Source organism: Melanotaenia boesemani, chromosome 11, assembly GCF_017639745.1.
Source record: "Melanotaenia boesemani isolate fMelBoe1 chromosome 11, fMelBoe1.pri, whole genome shotgun sequence".
Taxonomy (NCBI): domain Eukaryota; kingdom Metazoa; phylum Chordata; class Actinopteri; order Atheriniformes; family Melanotaeniidae; genus Melanotaenia; species Melanotaenia boesemani.
In genome coordinates, this window is record NC_055692.1 from 35,809,133 (window position 1) to 35,831,956 (window position 22,824).

A 22,824-nucleotide genomic window follows, 5' to 3' on the forward strand; every position below is an offset into this window, starting at 1 on the left:
ATCTGTCCCAGGACTGCGAGGTGAGGACTAAAAGCCGGTCAGAAAGGAAAAGGCCCCACGGGGAAAGCTAAAGGCTGGGCCTGAAACTCTCATTATTGGTGATTCTACTGTAAATGATGTTCAGTGGATGTGTGGAAAGAATACCAAAGTCCTCTGCTTTCCTAAAGATATGATCAGTGACTGAAAGCTGTGGCTGATTACCAGATGTGAGAAACATGGTTCTACATACAGGGTCAAATGATGTGTCCAAGCAACAATCTGAGGTTCTGAAGCAGGACTTTACTGGACTGTTAAACACAGCGAGCTCTCTGGAAGCAGCTGTTTTTATCAGTGGACCTGTGCCTCCATCACAAGAGGAAAGATTCATTAGATTACTGGCATTAAATAATTGGCTTATTTCGGCATGTGATGACAACAAACTGCATTTTATTAATAACTTTTACATCTTTTGGGAACGCAGACATCTTTTTAAGGCAAATGGATTAAATCTGAACAAGTCAGGGGTGAAACTTTTCACCTCCAACCTTTTCCACTTCCTGCCTCATCCCTCTGTATTCGGTTCCAAGACTGGGATACGAGAGGAGTTATCTCATAAGATAGACCAAACAAAACTCAGTGAAAACCCAGAGGAGGAGCTGCATCTATCCCCGCTCTGCCTTGAAAAACAGAGACATCAGCGGAGGCAAGAGGATGGATCTTTATTTGCCCCCAATCACCTCAACAGCACCAAAAACCGGGACGATGATCCTTCGCCCCACCAAACCCCAAATAGGTCACTGTCGCCCATACTCTCACCCCCCCCCTCATCTGAAATTCACTGAAGAGATGATGGAACGGGTCCATGCCGGACTCAGATTACCCCTCAGGCCAATATATTTCTGTCCCCCATGAACCCCCCACTAGAGCAGCTGAAGGGAGGACACCCATCCCCTCCTGTACCACCATGCCAGCTTCAGGTTTCGAATGTATGATGTGTGGAGGGTCCAGGCTGCGTGGATAATGGCAGTCAAAATTTTTCCCAGGACAAGCTGGACCCCTGTTTATTAGAAGGTTCAAAAATATCTGTACTGTTTGGCAACAGAAGGAGAAATGCAGCTCAGTCAGAACACAGAGAGCTGCTTTCTAAAAGGTTTCTGAGTAGTGTTAGAATAGAATAGAATAGAAATACTTTATTAATCCCTTCGGAGAGCCCTCAGGGAAATTTGGGATGTTAACATACCCTGTGAGCCACAGCATGCCCTGAAACATAGGGTAAACAATTCTAAACCCATTAAGTTAGCTTTATTAAATGTTAGGTCATTAACAGGGAAAACATTTTTAATTAATGATCTTATCACTGAACACAACCTTGATTTTATATTTTTAACAGAAACTTGGTTAAACCAAGATAACAACGCAGCCGCTCTGATAGAGTCAACCCCTCCCAACTTTAGTTTTATCAGTGAGGTCAAATTGAACAGGAGAGGAGGAGCAGTTTTATTTAATGAATCATTTCAATGTAAGCAGTTTATCTTTTGGAAGTTTTACTTATTTTGAATATGTGGCTCTTCAGCTAAAAGCTAAAAATAGATCAATGTTTCTGGATATATACCGCCCACCAGGGTACTACGCAGCATTTCATGATGAGTTTAGTGAACTGCTGCTTTAATCTGTGTGGACTTTGACTGTGTAATTATTGTTGGTGATTTTAACATCCATGTAGACAACCCTCAGGATAAGGGGACTAAAGACCTGAGTAACAGTCTGGACAACTTTGGGCTGACTCAGCATATAACAGGGGCCACACACACTAAAGGACACACTCTAGATTTACTGATCTCGAAGGGTTTGAACTTTTCTAAAATTACTGTGTGTGATGTGGGCCTGTCTGATCATTACTGTGTTTTCTTTGAGAGTACGATTCCTGTTCACACTAATGTCTCAACAGATGTCATCACAAAACAGTGTATAGCTGAAAACACAACTGGGATGTTTAACCAGGTCTTCTCTTCAACACCTGCCCTATCAGGGGGTTCAGCCAATGAGCTTGTCACTAGTTTTAATGCTAAAATGTTAAGTATTATGGATGCTGTTGCTCCTATTAAGGTGAAAGTTGTCTCTGGGCGGAAAAGGTCTCCATGGAGAAATTCCACATTGGTGAAAAATGGAAAAAGAGAGTGTCAGAAAGCCGAGCGCAGATGGAGGAAAAACAAATCTACAGGTTCATTATGACATGTATAAAGAGAAACTTATAATGTACAACTGAGGAATGCAAGAAAATCCTATTTCTCTGACGTTATTAGCAAAAACTATCATAATGCTCGGGTCTTATTCGCTATTGTTGACAGGTTAACAAACTCTCCGGTGTCAGTAGCACCTGAACTTTATTCAACTGAGGCTGCAATGAGTTTGCCAAATTCTTCATAGAAAAAATCCAGAATATCAGACAAACAGTTGGTTCATCAGCAGCAATAGGTTCAATAAATATACTGTGTCCATTGAAAACCAGCTTAAACACCATGATACAGTTTAATCCCATTAGCAGCAAAGATCTGGGCGATATCATAAGTGAGTTGAACTCCTCCTCTTGCTGCTTAGACATCCTGCCCACAGGCCCTTTCAAAAAAGTCTCAAGAACTCTGGAACCAGATCTGTTCCAGATTGTTAACTTATCTTTAATTTCAGGTGTCTTCCCAGAACTTCTAAAAACAGCTGTAATCAACCCTCTGCTAAAAAGGGACAATCTAGACAAGACACAAATGAGCAACTACAGGCCGATTTCAAATCTTCCTTTTCTAAGTAAAATAATCCAAAAAGCCGTTTTTCATCAAATAAATGACTTTTTAAACACAAAACAACTGCTATGACGTCTTCCAGTCAGGTTTTAGACAGCACCACAACACTGAGATGCTCTGACCAAAGTCATTAATGACATATGTTTGAACACAGACAATGGGAAAATGTCAGTCTTAGTCTTACTGGACCTCAGTGCTGCATTTGATACAGTCGACCACAATATATTATTTAAACGACTGGAGAACTGGGTGGGCCTCTCTGGTACTGCGCTACACTGGTTTAAATCTTATTTAGAAAATAGAAAGTACTTTGTGTCAGTAGGTAAATTTAAATCTGAGAAGACAAGAATTTTATGTGGAGTTCCCCAAGGTTCCATCCTGGGGCCTCTGTTTAACATCTACATGCTCCCACTGGCACAGGTTATAAAGAAAAACAAAATTAGTTACCATAGCTATGCAGATGACACACAGGTATATATTACAGTGTCACCAGGAGATCGAGGCCCTGTACAGGCTCTTGGGAAATGCATTGAGGAGATTAATGACTGGATGTGTCTGAACTTTCTCCAGTTAAACTAAAGCAAAACTGAAGTGATGGCTTTTGGAGCCAAAGAGAAATGATTAAGTATCACCACAGAGCTTCAGTCTATACAACTAAAAACCACTAGTCAGGCCAGAAATCTGGGTGTAGTGATGGACTCAGACCTTAACTTTGAGAAACACATTAAGGGAATTATATACTCAGCCTACTATCACCTTAAGAATAAATCAAGGGTAAAAGATGTGATGTGTCAGCAGGACCTGGAAAAACTAGTCCAGCTTCCATCTTTAGTCGGCTTGATTATTGTAACAGTGTCTTCACAGGTCTACCTAAAAATCAATCAGACACCTGCAGCTTATTCAGAACTCTGCTGCTCGAGTCCTCACTAGGACTAAGAGAGTGGACACATCAGTCCAGCTCTGAGGTCTTTACACTGGCTGCCTGTTTGTCAGAGAATAGATTTTAAAGTTCTGCTGCTGGTCTAGAAAGATCTGAATAGTTTAGGACCAAAATACATCAGAGACCTCTTGACCCAGTGTGAACCTACCAGAACCCTCAGGTCATCTGGTTCCAGTTTCTTATTAGTTCCCAGAGTCAAAACAAGACATGGAGAAGCTGCATTCAGCTTCTATGCTCCACATGTCTGGAACAAACTCCCAGAAAGCCTCAGATCAGCTGAAACACTCAGTTTATTTAAATCCAGGTTAAAGACCCACCTGTTCTCTGCTGCATTTCATTTAGAAATCCAGCATTTTCCTGCTGTTTTTATGTAATCAATTTTATCTTTTTTAATCTTTGTTTTTCTTTCTTTTTTTTTCTTTTCTTTCCCTGCACCTTGCTGTAATGTCTTTACGTCTTATGTAAAGCACTTTGAATTGTCTTGTACATGAAATGTGCTATACAAATAAATTTGCCTTGCCTTGCCTTACACTTAGACATGAAAACACAAACACAACACACAAACAACTTCTGGGGGGGCGTGTCATACAGTGCATGGAGGGCGGGACTACTAATATGACCTTGCTCCCAGCACAATATGGTCACTGCCCCTCAGTTTTACTTGCAAAAAACACACTCACCACAAAACAGTCATGAATGGGGAGGAGGAGGAGGGGGACAATGGGGACCTTTCACACCACTCTTCCCCAGATCGCCGTCCGGGGGAGGGGTTGCCCTGGGGCTGGGACCCGGGGTTGGCTGCACTGATGAGGGGCTGCTGATTTTGGGGGTGCCTGGTCGGCCACATCTGGGTGGGAAGTGATAGGGAGTGGCTGGGGATGGTCGTTCTCTGGTCTGCTCGGGACGTCTCCCAGACAGCATGGTGGGAGGGGGGGGGGGGAGTGAGATTGGGAGGTTTGTATGCTGTGTGTGTGCTTATACTGTGTGTGTGTGGGTGAGGTGTGTGTGGGTTAGGTTGAGCAGGAGTGTGCAAGGATGTAGGTGTGTGCGTGTGTTTCTGTGTGTGTTTCAGGGGGGTCAAGTGCACTTGTGGGGGAGGCCTGGGCAGGCCTGGTGGTGGTGTGCCATGGATCTGGGCTCTGCCGCTGTCCTCCTCTCCATCCTCTCATAGGCATTTGGTGGGTGGGTACCTTCTGGGGTCGGTGGCGGCTCATTGGCTGCAGTCCCTGTATGGCCCGGTCATGGGGGGGCGGCCTCTCGTGGCCTGCCTTGCCCTGGTGGACCTCCCGGGGAGCGGGGGTGCCTAATGCCACTAGAGGCTCAACATCCAGAGGGAAGTTTGCTTCCCTGACATCTTGCATGGTGCTCACTGTCCTCTGGTCCACCTGGGGCATGGTGGGTGGGTATGACGTGACTGTGTGATAGTGAGTGTTTCTGGGTACGGCACAGGGGAGGGTGTGAGTGTGGGGTTATATGGGGTGGAGATTGGAGTAGGGAGGGGATTCGATGGCGCCCTGGTTTCCAGGGTATGCGGCTGGAACATCAGGGTGTGTGCTGGCCTATGCAGCCTTTGGAGAGCGGGGAGGCTGCCTCTGGGCTCCTGGGGCCCTGGGCCCTACGCTCGGGCTGCTCTGGGTGGCCAGTCCTTGCAGATGCCAATCTTGGCCCATTGTGACCTGTGCCCCAAGACCGTGGGGGGCTCTTGCTGGGGCTCTGCCGCGCTTCGGGTGGGGCTGGAGTCGTCTTTGAGGTGGTGTAGCGTGGGTTAGTGCTCCGGGGCTGCTGCTGATGGCCCGGGTCTCTGGGCTGCCCTGGTCTGCCTCTGACCTCTGTAGAGGCGTGGTCGCATTTACACAATCTCACTCACCACTCTTCATCACTGATCCCTCCTCTTCCTCATGCTCTGCATGCTGACACAGACACTGAGTTGTCCAGTGTGTTTATATATTAACAGATCATTCTTTTTATTTTTCCTGTGAGTTCGTATCTGGTCGCTGTTTTGCTACTTTCATGATATGTCTTTTAGATTTGGTTATTATTTAAAAACTCTTAGTGACTAGCTCTGTTTTCGTTTTTGTTTTGTTTTTGGTTTTTGTTTTTTGTAAAAGTTGTAGGAAATGTTCTGGTGTGTTCATGTACAGGTGTAACAGTTTGTTGTCTGGTGATGGTGTGGATTGAAGGTCGTTTGCTTCTGTCTGTGATGTTTTTGTCTCCTTTCTTCTTTCCCTTTTGCTTCTTTTTGCTATTTTCCATCTTTTTTTGTCCCCTCCGGTCAGGTCCAGCAAGATTACATAGATTCCATGATTCAAAGTAAATAAATTAATCACATTATCAAGAGGAGCCTTACCCATAGGCCTCCCCTTGGCAGAGCAAATTTGTTCAGCACGATACAGCAACCAGATTATCATTTTGCTGCTATGATGCTGGACAGGCTTTTTTGTTTTTTGTAGAAAGGCCCTTCAAAAGAGAGGTGAAACATAAAAAACTAGGAAATTAGTGCTTAATGTCCTAGTATTTAATTAGGCTGTTTTTTTTATTTTTTGGTTTTTTTTGTTTTCTTTTCTTTTTTTTGTTTTGTTTTGTTTTGTTTTTTTCATTATTACGTATTTTACCACAGCCTAATCACAATCGCATCCAAATTAAAGTTTTCTCGTAGCTTAGAATGAGTTGATTAGGAATACATAGGTGGCGGCACACCCGACTGGAGGCTGCCATGTTGCATCACCATCTTTACATACGGTAGCCGAAAGGGGACACACTTGTTAGCCTTACACGTTTTACCTGCGAGTCCCCGCTGTTTCGGGTGGAGGGGTCGGGGGGTGGTGTAAACAAGCCAAGACAACTGTGGCTCATTCAGCTTGCCAGTTTACAATGAAACGGAGGACCATCCATACTGTTTGCCCTGCGAGACGGCAGAAAAAATGTACAAGAAAAGAAAAAGAAATAGTAACCATGAGAAAACGAGAGTGTACATCAGCAGAGCATTTACCAGATGGAGGCAGTTGCTGAAGGAGAGGGACTGTGGGGGTATTTTCCTATCTTTAATCAAGAGCGTAATTATTGTTGCTTTGAGAGCAAGATTTCTGTTTTTCACGCTTAAATATCATCTCTTTTGGTCTTTTTACAGGACAGTATAGGAAAAGAAACCCACCACCAGCAACTGAATTTGTATATACTGTAATATAGTAAATAATAGTTACTGACACAACCCATTGCCATCTTCTCAGTACTGCTGATTGCGGTTCTGGACCTGCAAGTTGATGCAAATCATCATCTACAGTTATTGTTATGTATGTCAAAGGTAAATGAAAGAACTAAACAACTATGAGTAAATCTAATATAAGAGAATTAGATCAAACTACTAGAGGCTTTACAGACATTTAGATAAGTGAACTAATGGGTTTAAGTGAATTCTAATGGTTGCCTATGGCCCGAGCCACCTCATCTGGCTCCTCTTGATGTGGAGGAGCATCGACTCTACTCTGAGCCCCTCCCGGATCACCAAGCTTCTCACCCTATCTCTAAAGGAGAGCCCGGCCACCCTGCAGAGAAAACTAATTTCAGCTGCTTATATTCACAATCTTGTTCTTTCGGTCGCTGGTCTCGGATTTGGAGGTGCTGATTCTCATCCCAGCCGCTTCACACTTGGTTGCGAATCGCTCCAGTGAGAGCTGAAGATCACGGCTCGACGAAGCCAACAGACCACATTATCCGCAAAGAACAGAGACCCAAACCTGAGACCACAAAACCGGATCTCCTCAACGCCTCAGCTGCTCCTAGAAATTTTGTCCATAAAGGTTATCAACAGAATCAATGACAAATGGCAGCCTTAGTGGAGTTCAAGTTCTCTCTGGATTTACTGCCGGTGATGCAGACCAAGCTCTGACACCGGACAGCTCGTACAAGCAGGTCTGGCACTCCATATTCCCGGAGTACCCCCCCACAGGAGTCCCCGGGGAACACGGTCGAATGCCTTCTCCAAATCCGCAAAGCACATGTAGATTGGTTGGGCAAACTCCCATGCCCCCTCCAAGACCCTGAAGAGGGTGTAGAGCTGGTCCACTGTTCCACGACTGGGACGGAAACCACAGTGCTCCTCCTCAATCCGAGGTTCTACAATCCGACGGACCCTCCTCTCAAGCACCCCTGAATAGACCTTACCAGGGAAGCTGAGCAGTGTGATCCCCCTGTAGTTGGAGCACTTGTTTTTGAAGAGGGGGACTACCACCCCAGTCTGCTGCAGACTGCATGCTGCAGAGGCGTTTCAGCCAAGACAGCCCTACAGCATCCAGAGCCTTAATGAACTCTGTGCGGACCTCATCCACCCCTGGGGCCCTGCCACCGAGGAGCTTTTTAATCACCTCATTGACCTCAGCCCCAGAAATGGGAGTGCCAGCACCAGGGTCCCCAGACTCTGCTTCCTCATCGGAAGACGTGTTGGTGGGCTTGAGAAGGTCTTCGAAGTATTTCTTTTTTTTTTTTTTTTTTTTTTAACTTGTCCTGTCCAGCATCAACAGATGATGTTCTTGTCGCATATATTGCAATGCGCAGTAGATTTATCATTCTTGCGAAAATGTAACCAGGCTTTCGACTTTGGCATTTTTGTAGACTTTGTCGATGCATCAAACATGGAAAGACGCTTGAGAACGAGAGGGGCGTGATCAGTTTGTGTACTTCATGCATGCGGACGTTTCAGCCAATCAGATGACAGCTACTTACACGTGATAAACCTCTGGGCACCGAAACTTGGAACCGACAGACGAGGCATGTTTCAATACCAAGTAGAACCGTCACATTTCGGTCGGTGCCAAGAAAGAACCGACATTCGGTGCCCAGCCCTACCCAGGGGTGGATGAGGTCCACAGAGAGTTCATTAAGGCTCTGGATGCTGTAGGGCTGTCATGGCTGACATGCCTCTGGAGCATTGTGTGGACATCGAGGACAGTTCCCCTGGACTGGCAGACTGGGGTGGTGGTCCCCCTCTTCAAAAAAGGGGACCGGAGGGTGTGCTCCAACTACAGGGGGATCACACTCCTCAGCCTGCCCGGTAAGGTCTATTCAGGGGTGCTGCAGGGGAGGGTCTGTCAGATAGTCGAACCTCAGATTGAGGAGGAGCACAGTGGTTTTCGTCCCGGTCGTGGAACAGTGGACCAGCTCTACACCCTCTTCAGGGTCTTGGAGGGGGCATGGGAGTTTGCCCAACCAATCTACATGTGCTTTGTGGACTTGGAGAAGGCATTTGACCGTGTTCCCCGGGTCTCTGCTCTTTGCAGATGATGTGGTTCTGTTGGCTTCATCTGACCGTGATCTTCAGCTCTCACTGGAGCGATTCGCAGCCGAGTGTGAAGCAGCTGGGATGAGAATCAGCACCTCCAAATCTGAGACCATGGTCCTAAGCCGGAAAAGGGTAGAGTGCCCTCGGGTCTGCAATAGGGTCCTGCACCAAGTGGAGGAGTTCACTTATCTCGGGGTGAGGGAAGGATGGAGCGGGAGATCGACAGGCGGATTGGTCCAGTGTCTGTATAGATGTGGACTCTGCATCGGTCTGTTGTGGTGAAGAAGAAGCTGAGCCAAAAGGCAAGGCTCTCGATTTACCGGTCGATCTACATTCCTACCCTCACTTATAGTCATGAGCAAGATTGCGAATATAAGCAGCTGAAACGAGTTTTCTCCACAGGGTGGCCGGGCTCTCCTTTAGAGATAGGGTGAGAAGCTCGGTGATCCGGGAGATGCTCAGAGTAGAGTCGCTGCTCCTCCACATCGAGAGGAGCCAGATGAGGTGGCTCGGGCCATAGGCAACCATTAGAATTTACTTAAACCCATTAGTTCACTTATCTAAATGTCTGTAAAGCCTCTAGTAGTTTGAACTAATTCTCTTATATTAGATTTACTCATAGTTGTTTAGTTCTTTCATTTACCTTTGACATACATAACAATAACTGTAGATGATGATTTGCATCAACTTGCAGGTCCAGAACCGCAATCAGCAGTACTGAGAAGATGGCAATGGGTTGTGTCAGTAACTATTATTTTTTTATTCATTACAGCATGTACAAATTTAGTCGCTGGTGGTGGGTTTCTTTTCCTATACTGTCCTGTAAAGAGACCAAAAGAGATGATATTTAAGCATGAAAAACAGAAATCTTGCTCTCAAAACAACAACAATCACGCTCTTGATTAAAGATAGGAAAATACCCCCACAGTCCCTCTCCTTCAGCAACTGCCTCCATCTGGTAAATGCTCTGCTGATGTACACTCTTGTTTTCTCAAGGTTATTATTTCTTTTTCTTTTCTTGGACATTTTTTCCTCCGTCTCGCGGGGCAAAGAGTATGGATGGTCCTCGATTTCATTGTAAACTGGCAAGCTGAATAAGCCACGGTTATCTTGGCTTGTTTACACCACCCCGCACCCCCTCCCCGCAAAACAGCGGGGACTCGCAGGTAAAACGTGTAAGGCTAACAAGTTTGTCCCCTTTCGGCTACCGTATGTAAAGATGGCGATGCAACATGGCAGCCTCCAGTCGGGTGCGCCGCCACCTATGTATTCCTAATCAACTCATTCTAAGCTACGAGAAAACTTTAATTTGGATGCGATTGTGATTAGACAAACACAAAAAAAAAACACAAAAGAAAAGCAAACAAAAAAAAAACAGCCTAATTAAATACTAGGACACTCAGCAATAATTTCCTTGTTTTTTATGTTTCACCTCTCATTTGAAGGGCCTTTCTACAAAAAAAAACTTTTTTTTTAACCTGTCCAGCATCATAGCAGCAAAATGATAATCTGGTTGCTGTATTGTGTTGAACACATTTGCTCTGCCAAGGGGAGGCCTATGGGTATAAAGCTCCTCTTGATGATCTGAATAATTTATTTATTTATTTTGAATCATGGAATCTATGTAATCTTGCTGGACCAGATCCAGAGGGGACAGAAAAAGATGGAAAATAGCACAAAGAGCAAAAGGGAAAGAAGAAAGGAGACAAAAAGATCACAGACAGAAGGCAACAACCCCTCAATCCACACCATCACCAGACAACAAACTGTTACACCTGTACATGAACACACCAGAAAATTTCCTACAACTTTTTTTTCTAGGAAAGCCCAATTATGAGCCAGTGTAAATAAATGGTAGCATATCCATGTGTAGTTCTGTGTTTGGGCTGATGTGGTTTAGTAATAAAACAAACCAGTACAACATTTCCAATAGAATGAAGTTTAAACAGGAGGTAGCAGCCTCCCAGCTCATTATTACAGCTACATAAAAGGCTCATGGAGAATCTCAACCTGTGATCTTCATGTTATGTTCAGATAAAAGTTTGTCCCCAAATAACACGCTGTTCCCCCCCTTCATCTCTCATTTATTAAATGGTTAACTCACGTGACATCGCAGGTGCTGGACACCACCGCTGGTGGGGGATTTGAAAATATAGCGGAAATTTTCCGGCATTCCCGCCTCCTCTTCAAACGCTTTCTTTTTTTAAGACATTCTCTTTCTGCTCCCCTTTCCTGTTTCTTCCCAAGTCCATCAGTCAGCTACCAGCACCACGTTTCCTCTGTCTCTCTGCTGTTCCACTTCCACGCGCTCACGTGGTGATTAGTTCTAGTGTTGAAAATAAAACTTGACTTCGCCAGTGGTAAAGGTGAAAACTGATGAACACAAGTAATTTTAATGGTGGGCGGGTGCCAGTTTCTGCAGACCAATCAGCTGCACCAATGCAGTTCACCATGATTCTCTTTTACTTTTTTTTGTTTTTTCAGTCAGGCCACTTAAGAGCCCAGGCCACCAGGAAAAGTCTCGCTGCTCCCGACAGCCAGTCCGGGCTTGCCCCCATCCCCAATGTATGTGGGGCATGGACAGATAAGACTTTTGAATAGGCCAATTTTAAAATACTAAAAATAAGGATATATTTGGCCATTGTTGAAACATTTGTAATATAGTGTACATATACATTAATACAAAATTTTTATGTTTTTATACTTGAATTTTATACTTGAATTATTAGGACACAGCCTTATAAAGTTATTTGGGGCGACCATGATTTATCTGAAAATCAACATATTTCTTTAACGTTGCTAATAGTTTAACAAGTATTGCTCATTAAATTGACAGTTTGAGAAGGACAGGCGTGTGTGCCTTTTCATTTTTTGTAAACTATGATTCTATAAACTTTGTCTGTATTGGCACTAACTCTCTCATTATGCAGTTACAATGCCCAATTTTTTATCTTAGACCCATAATACTGTTTTTTAATGTGTACAGATAGTATCCACTTAACTATAGTATGCGACTCATTAATACTTGAGTCAAAACAGATGGATATTGTGTTTTGAATGTAGTACAGTTATTTTCATTCGTTTGTTACCCCAAATGACAGATGGTCGCCCCAAATGATGAGAAAACTGCAGGTAGTTAGGTCTATTTAAAATGTACATAATACAGTTTAGACAAAAGAAAACTGAACAAACTTTTTATTCAAATAACATTTAAACAATTCAACATTCAAATATCACAAACGATAAAAAAAAAAAAACATTACAAATAATTTAAAGTGCAACACATTACATTCTTCAGGAGCTCACACTGGACAGGGATGAACAGTTTTAGCAAAAAAAAAATAAACGGATGTATAGATGGAATAAAATCAGAACAATTTTCAAAGTAAACAAACATCAACATAGCTGCTTGGATGAAATCAATGCTAAAAGGTTAGATTTTTCTTTTCTTTTTTCCTAAAGAGCGACAGAGTGCAAACATCTGGCCCTGTGCCCTCCTTCCTCTCCTCTCCTGCAGTTATATTAGTTTACTGTATATCACCTACATTTCTTTAACCCCAGGTATTTCTAAACTTTACCCAATCTTGGCAAGTGAGCTTCGAGAAGCGTGAGGTTGCTGGCTCAGGCTCTGAGATTACAGCATGCACATCTCTCCTGTAGTAGAAAATGACATCTACAGTTTGTGGCCACATGAACAGGTCCTTGTCACCAGACTGCCTCATGCAGCTGACCTGCACTTCCTCTCCCACAACCTTGAGCACCTGGCATACATAAGGAAGCTAATCGTAGGTGACAATAACAAACTTGTCACACAGATCTACAACACTTTCTTGTTCCCTAGGTGGCTCAGGAGGAGAGCTTGGGGGATCCTCAGTGTGGTGCATGGTGTTCCTCAGCTCTACTGTTACTGGCTTGTAACAAGGGCATGGACTCCTCTCTAAGCGCTCACAACACGCTTGGGTCTGCCAGGCCTGACCGGCATCCTCCCCCACCATCTGAGCCAACTCACCACCAGGTGGTGATCAGTTGACAGCTCCGCCCCTCTCTTCACCCGAGTGTCCAGAACATGCGGCCTCAAGTCTGACGACACGACTACAAAGTCGATCATCGAACTGCGGCCTAGAGTGTCCTGGTGCCAAGTGCACATGTGGACACTCTTATGTCTGAACAAGGTGTTCGTTATGGACAGTCCATGACGAGCACAGAGGTCCAACAACAAAACATCACTCAGATTCAGACGCCCTTTCAGGTGTCGCTGTCATTAATATTTCACCTGATCTGGCTCTATATCTTCATCAGATATCTGTAACGTTTCTCTGGTTGAATGAGTGGCCATTGTGGCAGAAGGTGTTTCAGTAGGTGACATAATCTGTGGATATAAATGAAGGATTCAGAGTTTTAGTTGTAAATGTCTGTAAAACAAGTGTGGCAGTGTTTTGAAATTTAATGGATGGAATGCAAGATGTAGAGCCTGCTTTTCCCAAAAGACTTTTTGAGCTCTTTTAAGCTATTTTCATGGTGAAAGCTTTAATATTAACATGTCTTGTTCCATCTACTTCCTTTTTTCAAGACAACCATTGTATGAATATATGAATAGATGAACACTCATCTTCTAAAGGATGAAAGTTCACTGCCAGTATCCACAGAATAATAAAATGATGTTCGACACAATTAAAACCACTACATGGATTTTAAGGTTCCCATATTTTACATATTCCAATCTAAACTTTACCTAATCCATGTCTGACAAATTGCTGAAGATCACATGCAAATGGAAGAATATCAAAATTTGGGCCAGGAAGAAGAAAGAGCCTTGTCTGCCAGAAAGGATTTGTCCATCTTCCAAGAGTTCCTAACAAACAAACATATGTATCCTAAATATATATATCTTATTTTTCTAACATAAATAAGGACCAGCTATAATTAGAAGAAAACAATCTACTGAACTACACATTGACATCTTTATTGTCTTCATCCATTTGCAGTCTCATACAAATAAGATCAACTAAAGTAATCAGTCTAATATTGAGTAAGGTTTTCTACTGCCACCGAAACAGCTCTGGCCAGGCTGGACATGGACCATGAATATAATTTTAATAATAAAGCCCCATGAATTGTAAAGTGAGAGGGTGTGCAAATTGTGCTTTCTGCCTACAAATGCTATCAAGATTGAGAGTTTGGATACTAGATCAAATTTGCCATGCTCTTTGAGCCATTCCTATCCTTGGTGGACCCAGCTGCCATGGGGTGTGATTTGCCAGCTTTTGGTCTGACTGTTGTAGATGTACAAAAATATTTAAGAAGGCAGCAAATGTCAAAGTAACACCCATGTTTGGATTCAGATGTCCTTAAAATATTAATGTATTGGCACAAAATCAGCAGTGGTACACAGTAGTAATGTTATCCGTGATTGCTGAAAGGTTCAATTCCTCTTTCCTTCTCACTGCCAGGTGAAATGAAAGCTGCTGAAGAAGCATAAAACTAGTTTTTTTGGATTTTTAAGGTAACCAACTTTGATACAACCAAGCAAGCTAACAGTCTTGATCTTTTCTGCTTACGTGTCTGGTGCTTTCAGTCCTGCACATATCAATAACCAAACAACTCATCTGTTCACATTGGTTCAGATAGTAGATAGTTATGAGATTCCGACTTATGTATTTCCACTAAAAACTCTTTAGAAAATAAAATAAAATTAATTGACTAATGTACAGTACAATGTGCTTCTTACCTTGTCTAAAGGGTTGACATGGAAAAAGTTGCCTTATAGCAGAGTAACTCCTCTGGATTTGCCAGTTCATGCGAGAAACTGCACCAAATGGTCGATGGAAAGCTGATGTTCTGTCCCTGTCTGAGCCCATTTTACCCAGTCCACGGGGGAAAGCACGGCAACCGCTAGAAAGCGGGAAAAATCATCCTGTGTAATCTGGAAACTGTTCCACATACATGCCAAATGTAAAATAAATCCCAGTAGTTCTACTTGTTTCCTTCTACCTAAACAGCTAAGATTCCATGATGCTTTTCACCCACTGATGGAGTTTGAGAACACACCCTGAGGGTTAAAAGAAATTAAATGTTCATCACTCAAATTAAAATTGAAAATGGAGAACTACAATGTTAGTAACTTTTACCAGTTGGATTTCTCTATCAATTTTCATAGAATAAAAGCCAATGTACATCCAAACAATTTCACATCTGGCAGTAGGGAGGTAAAATCCATTTCGTTTGGACTACTGTGCAGGGTCATTCCTAAGTAAAATATTTACACTGTGTTTAAAGCAATATGAACTACATAGTACACCCCACAATACAATGGACTTGAACTTATTTGACAAGGAATTATTTCTAAGACTCATCTTCAAAGGCAGCGTAGTTCTGTTTACACATGATGTCTGAGCTAGTCATGTCCAATTTCTAAAGTTTCACCTGTATGGCCATTACAGTACAATACTTTTATTATTGGTTATGTTGGTTAAATTTATACTTCCTTCAGTCACACTGACATTGTTGAATTTCTGTGGTGAATATCAACATGAAAGCATTAATCAAGTACTTTTTTTGGTAAAATGTTACAATACAATATCAGGGCTCCAGACTAACTTCTTTTAGGAGGAGCACAGCGACCCCTAAATAAAATTTTTAGGAGAACAAACAGAAAATTTAGGGGCGCACACTGAAATCACCTTCCAAAGCAAATATTCACATTTCCTCTCATTTTCACTGTATTAGTGATAATTGACAAAAAATATCACTGGCAGCACTAATACAAAACAAGTAGACATAGAACTTGTCTAATCAAACCAGATTTGATGATTTAATTTTCATTTTGTTGTTGTTAGTCGAAGCAGGACGGCAGCTTTGTCCCCATCATCCCCCACAGGACATGGTACGACTGGTCCATGTAGTTCCTGATAATAAACAGCTTCAGGAACTGATGCTCCTCTCCAGCCACTGTTCCCACTCCTCAGTAAGAACAGAAGCTATTGGCTGTCCTAGAAGTTGTTAGAAGTCACTAATTAGCATAATCACCCTGGTACATATAATTGTAATGGATGCTGCCATAAAGAGGGATGTCGTGGGAAATGCAAAAACTGATAAAAAAAAATGACAACCTAAAAATGTTTAGAAGAGCAATAAATAAATAAAATAAATAAATAAAATAATTCTGTCTATTTTCTTTATTTTTAGTTCAAGTTTTTTAAAGTGTATTTTTTTTTTTTTTTTTTTGTCACAACACTTTAAACTTTTGAAATATTTTTGTCCACACTCTTCATTAATAGACATTACTCTGACGGTAAACCAGCGCAGGATCATCCAGCAGCAGCTTGTACGTTTTATTTTTTAGCCTGGTCATGAAACAAATTTTTGGTCGCCATTGCGCAAGTAGATTAAAAATTCACCTGCACTGTCTCACATTTTTGTTGCAAATTGCCACCATTTGGTCGCAGTCTGGAGCCCTGAAAATGAACAAGTTTAAGAGAGTTCTTCTATTGTATGCATGAACAGACTTCACAATGTCACTTTAACTACGCCATTACCTGCATTTTTACCTGCCCCCAGGACAACAAAATCACAACAAATCATTGTAGTTATGAAGTACATGACATTGTTACTAATGCAATAATAAGTATACCTTCAATATCGATTAACCAGTCAAGCCAAAAGCATATTGTCAGGTTTTCTTTGGCTCTTCTGTTGCTGCCCTGCACAGAGAAGTCCACTTCAAACAGAGTGCACAGGTCCTTCACCTAAAGTGGCTTCTGCTCACGGACGAACAGGCTGTAGAACACTGCTGTATTCTTTTTCATGTCTTCCATTAGACCAAGGGTTGTTAACCCCTCAACAAACCTGTAAAACATGTTACAGTATGTGTGACTTGTCCTGGGCTAATGGCCAATGGCTAATGACAAAGAAGTCTGCAGCAGACTGGACAAGGGAGTCCTTCTCCTCCAGGCTGGTCACATGTCTCAAGGCACCTACAACGCTGAGACTGTGCTGCCTCTGCACTGTTCGCCTCTTGAACGTTGCTGCTTCTTGTATCTAAAGAGCAGGTGAGTGAGTGAGTTGCGCATTAAAAAAGACAACAATGATTAAAACACTGTATAACAGAGTACATTGTATTGTATATTTAAAGATAATAAAATAAGATAAAACACAATAAATCAGACATGAGAAATGGCTATGGGAGAATATTTTTTAAAAAAATTAGTTTGCATGTATAAACTTAAAAACTTCAAAGACAGCCATAAGAATGTGTAATACTTACCTTGAGAATAAACTGCCGGTTTTTCTGATGGCTCTCAAAGATGTTTGAGTGGTGGATGGCCCTCATAAACCGCCACAGACTCTTGTCGGGCCGCCTTCGTCAATTGCCCTACTTCACTGTTCTCATGGTCATCCACAAAACACAACGTACCAAATTTTGCTTCAGGGTTGAAGTGCCTGCGTTTGAATGCACGCAGGCTACACAGTAAAACATTATTTGGTTGCTTGTTGGACAGAAGGTTCCATCAACTTTGTTTACCAGTTTTTTCAGTATGGGACTGTAGATCAATCCTGCAACCAAATAACTTCATGTGTTTTATTCATATGCCCAATTTACCCACATTATAACAGTTTAAATCACATGATTAAATGTAACAGGATATAGCATCACACCAACTGTACATACTAACTTTGGTTAGCGTGAGTTCATTAGTGATATAGATAAAGAAAAATCTACACACACACACACACACACAAACAATATAAGGCAAGTTTAATAAGAAAAAAACCAATTATCCTCAGGTTCTTTGAGGTGATGTAATGATACAGGAGACATATTTTGTGAAACTGTCACGGTCTGAGCTGGACCCAAGAAGGAGAAGAACAAGGTAGGTGTTTCTGTGAGTCTTTATTTACAAAGTGATATTGGTACTAGGTGTAATCCGGTGAGAAGCGAGGCAAGGAGCAGGCTGGTAGGAAGAGCGGTGAGCGGACAGACAGGATCCACGAATCCGAGGATCTATCCAGGGCTGGGGCCTTGGATAGAGTATAAAGGTCGGTTAGAGCACAAGAAAACACCAGGGGTCTCATTTATAAAACTGTGGCTAGGATTCTTACTAAAAGTGTACGTACGCCCAATAACCGGAAGTTGGCGTACGCCATAAAATATTCTGAATTATAAAACCGTGCGTACGCACAGGTTGCAAGCAATTTCCCCTTTATAAATCACACTCGTCCTTGAAGTTTGCGCAGGTGAATTGGCTCATGTTCCGCCCACTACACACCCACTTTCCACCATAAATGGTCAATGCAAAGTACCTCAGCGTGTATTAAAATGAGCCAGCTGATCCATGTTGTGATCCATGAACAATGGCAACCGCAGGGAAGCGAACCAAAAAACGCAACTTCACAGAGGCAGAAATCGATGCATTAGTGAGTGAGGTGGAGGGTCGAAAAATTATTTTGTTTGGTAGCCACAGTAGTGGCGTGACAAATAAGAGTAAGTGTCGTGAGTGGCAACACATAGTTACCTCAGTTAACTCTGTGAGCGGGACAGAGCGGACCATGGCGGAGATCAAAAAGAAACCATCAATGAACTGAAGGAAATCAGAACAACACTGCATAATTTGTGTGACATTATGTTCGACATTCCTAACACATTAAAAGAGCTTGTGAAAAGCATAGATAGTGACCTGGGAGCGGTCACTATCTGGAACAAACAGTTTATTAGGAGGACCAGTACCCGGATCTGGTTGAGCGCGCTGAGCATCACGGACATTCGGTTCTACCTCCCAGGTTACCGAGGCGATGATGCAGATGCAGGCAGGATAGGACCAGGATCGGCGGACGGGTCACCATCCAAACTGTCGGACAGGGCGTCAGGCTTGACGTTCTTGGATCCGGGCCTGTAGTAAGAGAAAAGTTAAAGCGTCCAAAGAATAAAGCCCACCTGGCCTGCCTGGCGCAGTCTGTATGTATTCCAAGTTCCTGTGATCAGTCCAAACGATAAATGGTTGAGCTGCTCCCTCCAACCAGTGGCCATTCCTCCAGAGCCATTTTAACAGCCAAGAGCTCTCGTTCTCCGACGTCGTAGTTTTTTCCGCAGGGATTAGGCGTCAGAAGAACGCGCAGGGATGCAGGATGCCTGACTTCCTGCCCGTTGAGACAGCACAGCTCCTACCCTGTGTCGGAGGCGTCCACTTCCACCACAATTGGCGAGACGGGTCGGGATGAGTGAGTACTGGTGCAGAAGTGAACCGGTTCTTAAGCTCCTGGAAAGCCGACTCCGCCTGTTCAGACCAATGAAAAGGAAGTTTAGGTGAGGTTAATTGGTGAGAGGTGCAGCTACCTGGCTGAAATTTCTAATGAAGCGCCGATAAAAATTGGCGAAACCCAGAAAACGCTGCAACTTCTTTACAGTATCGGCCTGGGCCAGTCTTGTACTGCTTTTACCTTCTCCGGGTCGGTCTTCATCTGCCCGCTCATGAAAATGTAACCCAAAAAACCTACTGTGTCCGAGTGGAATTGGCATTTTTCCGCCTTAACGTAGAGCCTGTTTTCCAGCAGCCTCTGTAGCACTCGTCTGACGTGAACCTATGTTCCTCCAGGTTCTGGGAATAAATCAGAATGTCATCAAGATATACAAACACGAATTGATTCAGAAAGTCACGAAGGACGTCATTCACGAGAGCTTGGAAAACAGCGGGGGCGTTGGTGAGACTGAAGGGCATGACCAGGTATTCATAGTGTCCTAAGGGGGTTTTGAATGCAGTCTTCCATTCATCCCCTTCTTTGACTCGAACCAGGTAGTAGGCGTTACGGAGATCGAGTTTGTGAACACGGTTGAACCTAACAGGGCATCAAAGGCAGAGTCTATGAGGGGCAAGGGATATTTGTTACGGACAGTGATTTCATTTAGACCCCGATAATCCACACAGGGCCGCAGAGTTTTGTCCTTTTTGGTTACAAAGAAGAATCCAGCCGTGGAGAGGAAGAGGATCTTATGATGCCAGCCTGCAGCGACTCCTGAATGTATTTATTCATAGCCTCCCTCTCGGGTCTGGAGATGTTATAGAGGCGGCTATTAGGAAGGGAGGAACCCGGTAGTAGATCTATGGCGATGTCATACGGCCGGTGGGGAGGAAGGGATGTAGCCTTAGCTTGCTGAAGACTTCAGCCAGATCATGGTACTCACTCGGAACAGAAGACAGATCCGGGGGTTTCAGGGCTCTCAGGTCCGTTGGTGATGTGCAACGCTGACTGTAAGCAGGACTGGTGGCATCTGTCGCTCCAGCCAGATATAGTTCCTGTTTCCCAGTTGATGTGGGGATTATGGCGAGATAACCAGGGATGACCTAGAACCAAAGGAGATTCTGGTGCAGAATCAGTTTAAGTTCGATAAGTTCTGAATGGTTTCCTGACAATTTCAATCTGACCGGAACAGTGGTGTGAGTTACCTGAGCTAATGTTCGACCGTCTAGAGCGTTGGCTGTCATGGGGTGAGAGGGGAACCAGCGGTATGTGGGCTTTTTCGGCCAGACCGATGTCCAGGAAGCTATCCTCGGCACCAGAATCCAGTAGAGCAGGGATATTGAGGGACTGATCAGCACAGGTTATAGTGGCCTGAATCTGAGTTTTAGTCGGGGTGGTGGATGTGTGATCAGTTGACCCGTCAGGACACCAACCCTTACTGACGGGCCCGTTCTTTTGGGCGCACCGGGCATGATACGCGAAGTGACCAGATTCACCACAGTACAGGCACTCTCCCTCCCGCAGCCGTCTTTGTCGTTCTGCCGGAGCCAAATGAGCCCCCCTGCATCGGCTCCTCAGCCGCGGAGATAGGAGCTGAAGAATCCGAGGAGCATGGTGCGTGGGCGTTGTGACGTACCCTGAATCCAGGACAGGGCGGAGCCCACCTCGTTCCCGGCGCCTCCCGACGGCGGTTGTCCAGTCGAATAGCCACGTCGATTAATCCGTCCAGATCTTCCGGGAGATCGCGGGTCGCCAGATCGTCTTTTATTGTCTGTTAAACAATGCAGAAAGTGATCGGTTAAGGCAGCAGAATTCCACCCTGAATCCGCAGCCAGAATCCGGAACTCGACAGAGAACTCCGCTACACTTAGAGCGCCCTGCTTTATTGTCATGAGCCGCTTAGCTGCCTCCCGACCACGTACCGGATCATCAAACACTTTTTTAATTCCTGGACAAAACTGTTATAAGTCAGTGTGTGAAGTGGAGTAGTTTCAGAAAAGCTTCTGCCCAGGTCAGTGCTCTGGATGTCAGCAAACCAATAATAAAGGAGACTTTCGAACTGTCGGTGGCGTAGGTGATGGTTTCTGTTCGAAGACCAGGGAACATTGGAGGAATCCTCTGCACTTGCCTAACTCTCCTGAAGGGTTTGGGATCCGGGATGTGGACCTCCCGAGTGGATGTAGTTGACGGACACACGGGAACAGGCGGTGGAACTGTGGGAGCGGAAAACTGGGATAACTGGGTTAGTACTGCAGACATTCTGGATGCGATGTCGTTGAGCTGAAGTTGCAATGCTGGTGACTGTCACTGAGAGACCGGAGCCCGAGAGTGTTGACCGAGCAGATTACCTTGAGAGGATACAGCAGGAACAAGTCACCGGCAGATTCGGGTTTCCCAGCGTCCTGGAAGTCGCTCCAACTGGGTCCATGTTGTGGCTGGATCGTTCTGTCACGGTCTGGAGCTGGACCCAAGAAGGAGAAGACAAGGTATGTTCTGTGAGTCTTTATTTACAAAGTGATATGGTACTAGGTGTAATCCGGTGAGAAGCGAGGCAAGGAGCAGGCTGGTAGGAAGAGCGGTGAGCGGGCAGACAGGATCCACGAATCCAGGATTATCCAGGGCTGGGGCTTGGAAGAGAATAAAGGTCGGTTAGAGCACAAGAAAACACCAGAAGACTTAGATCTGCTTAGAGCCGGTTACCACTTTAGTAGTACGATCCAGCGAAGACTAGAGAAGATCCTGGAGTCTTTATACCATCTTCTAACAAGCCTGATGCACCTCAGCTGTGCGGCCAGATTGGAGAAGCCGCCTTTCCCCAAATAAGGAGAAAGGCAGAAGCCGCTCTGGCAAGGGCAGTCCATGACAGAAACTGGCTCCTCTTGTTCATCGAGAATAATGATTGGTTACTGGTTAAGCGGAGGAGGTGGCTCATTATGAAGAATTGGGAGAGGTGGCTGGGTGGAGGACTCAGACAGCCAGACCTGCAAACTACTCAGAGAAAAAAGGGTGACATTGTCCGGCGGTGGCGAATAGGTAGCTCGGGGCAACTCACTGGACAACGCCTTTAACAAAAGAACCACAGACAGACATGACATTATACTGAAAAACTAATTTTTTTCTTCCTAACCATGGACAAGGGTTTCACAAGGTCACTTTTGTTGTTTGGCCGCCTGCCTCCTTCTGGCCAGAGCCTCCTCTTCTGCCTTGGTTCTTCTGGCTGTGGCAGCGCTTGTGGATGGCTGGCAGTCGAACACCCTCCGTCTTTCCATCTTCATCAAGGTTTCCTGCTTTCTTGAGGCTTTGTCCTTCCTTCCAGCCGACAGGATGTTCTGGCACAAATCTTTTGATCTACTGGCCCATACTTTATGTCTACCCTGTCAAACATCTCTATTGCCGTCTTCTTTCGGGTCAGCATGGTGTGTTTGACGGTTTGGACGGCGCTAAGAGTGTCGATGCTCATGCTGCCACTTTTTGACATATAACTAAAAGATGACTACCTGTGGCCAAGGAACACTGACAATGCTGCCTGTATTGCTGTGATGAGTGCTGGGTACCTTCCCGTTTGAAAGATATCTGACCACCATCTGACCACCTCCACTGTG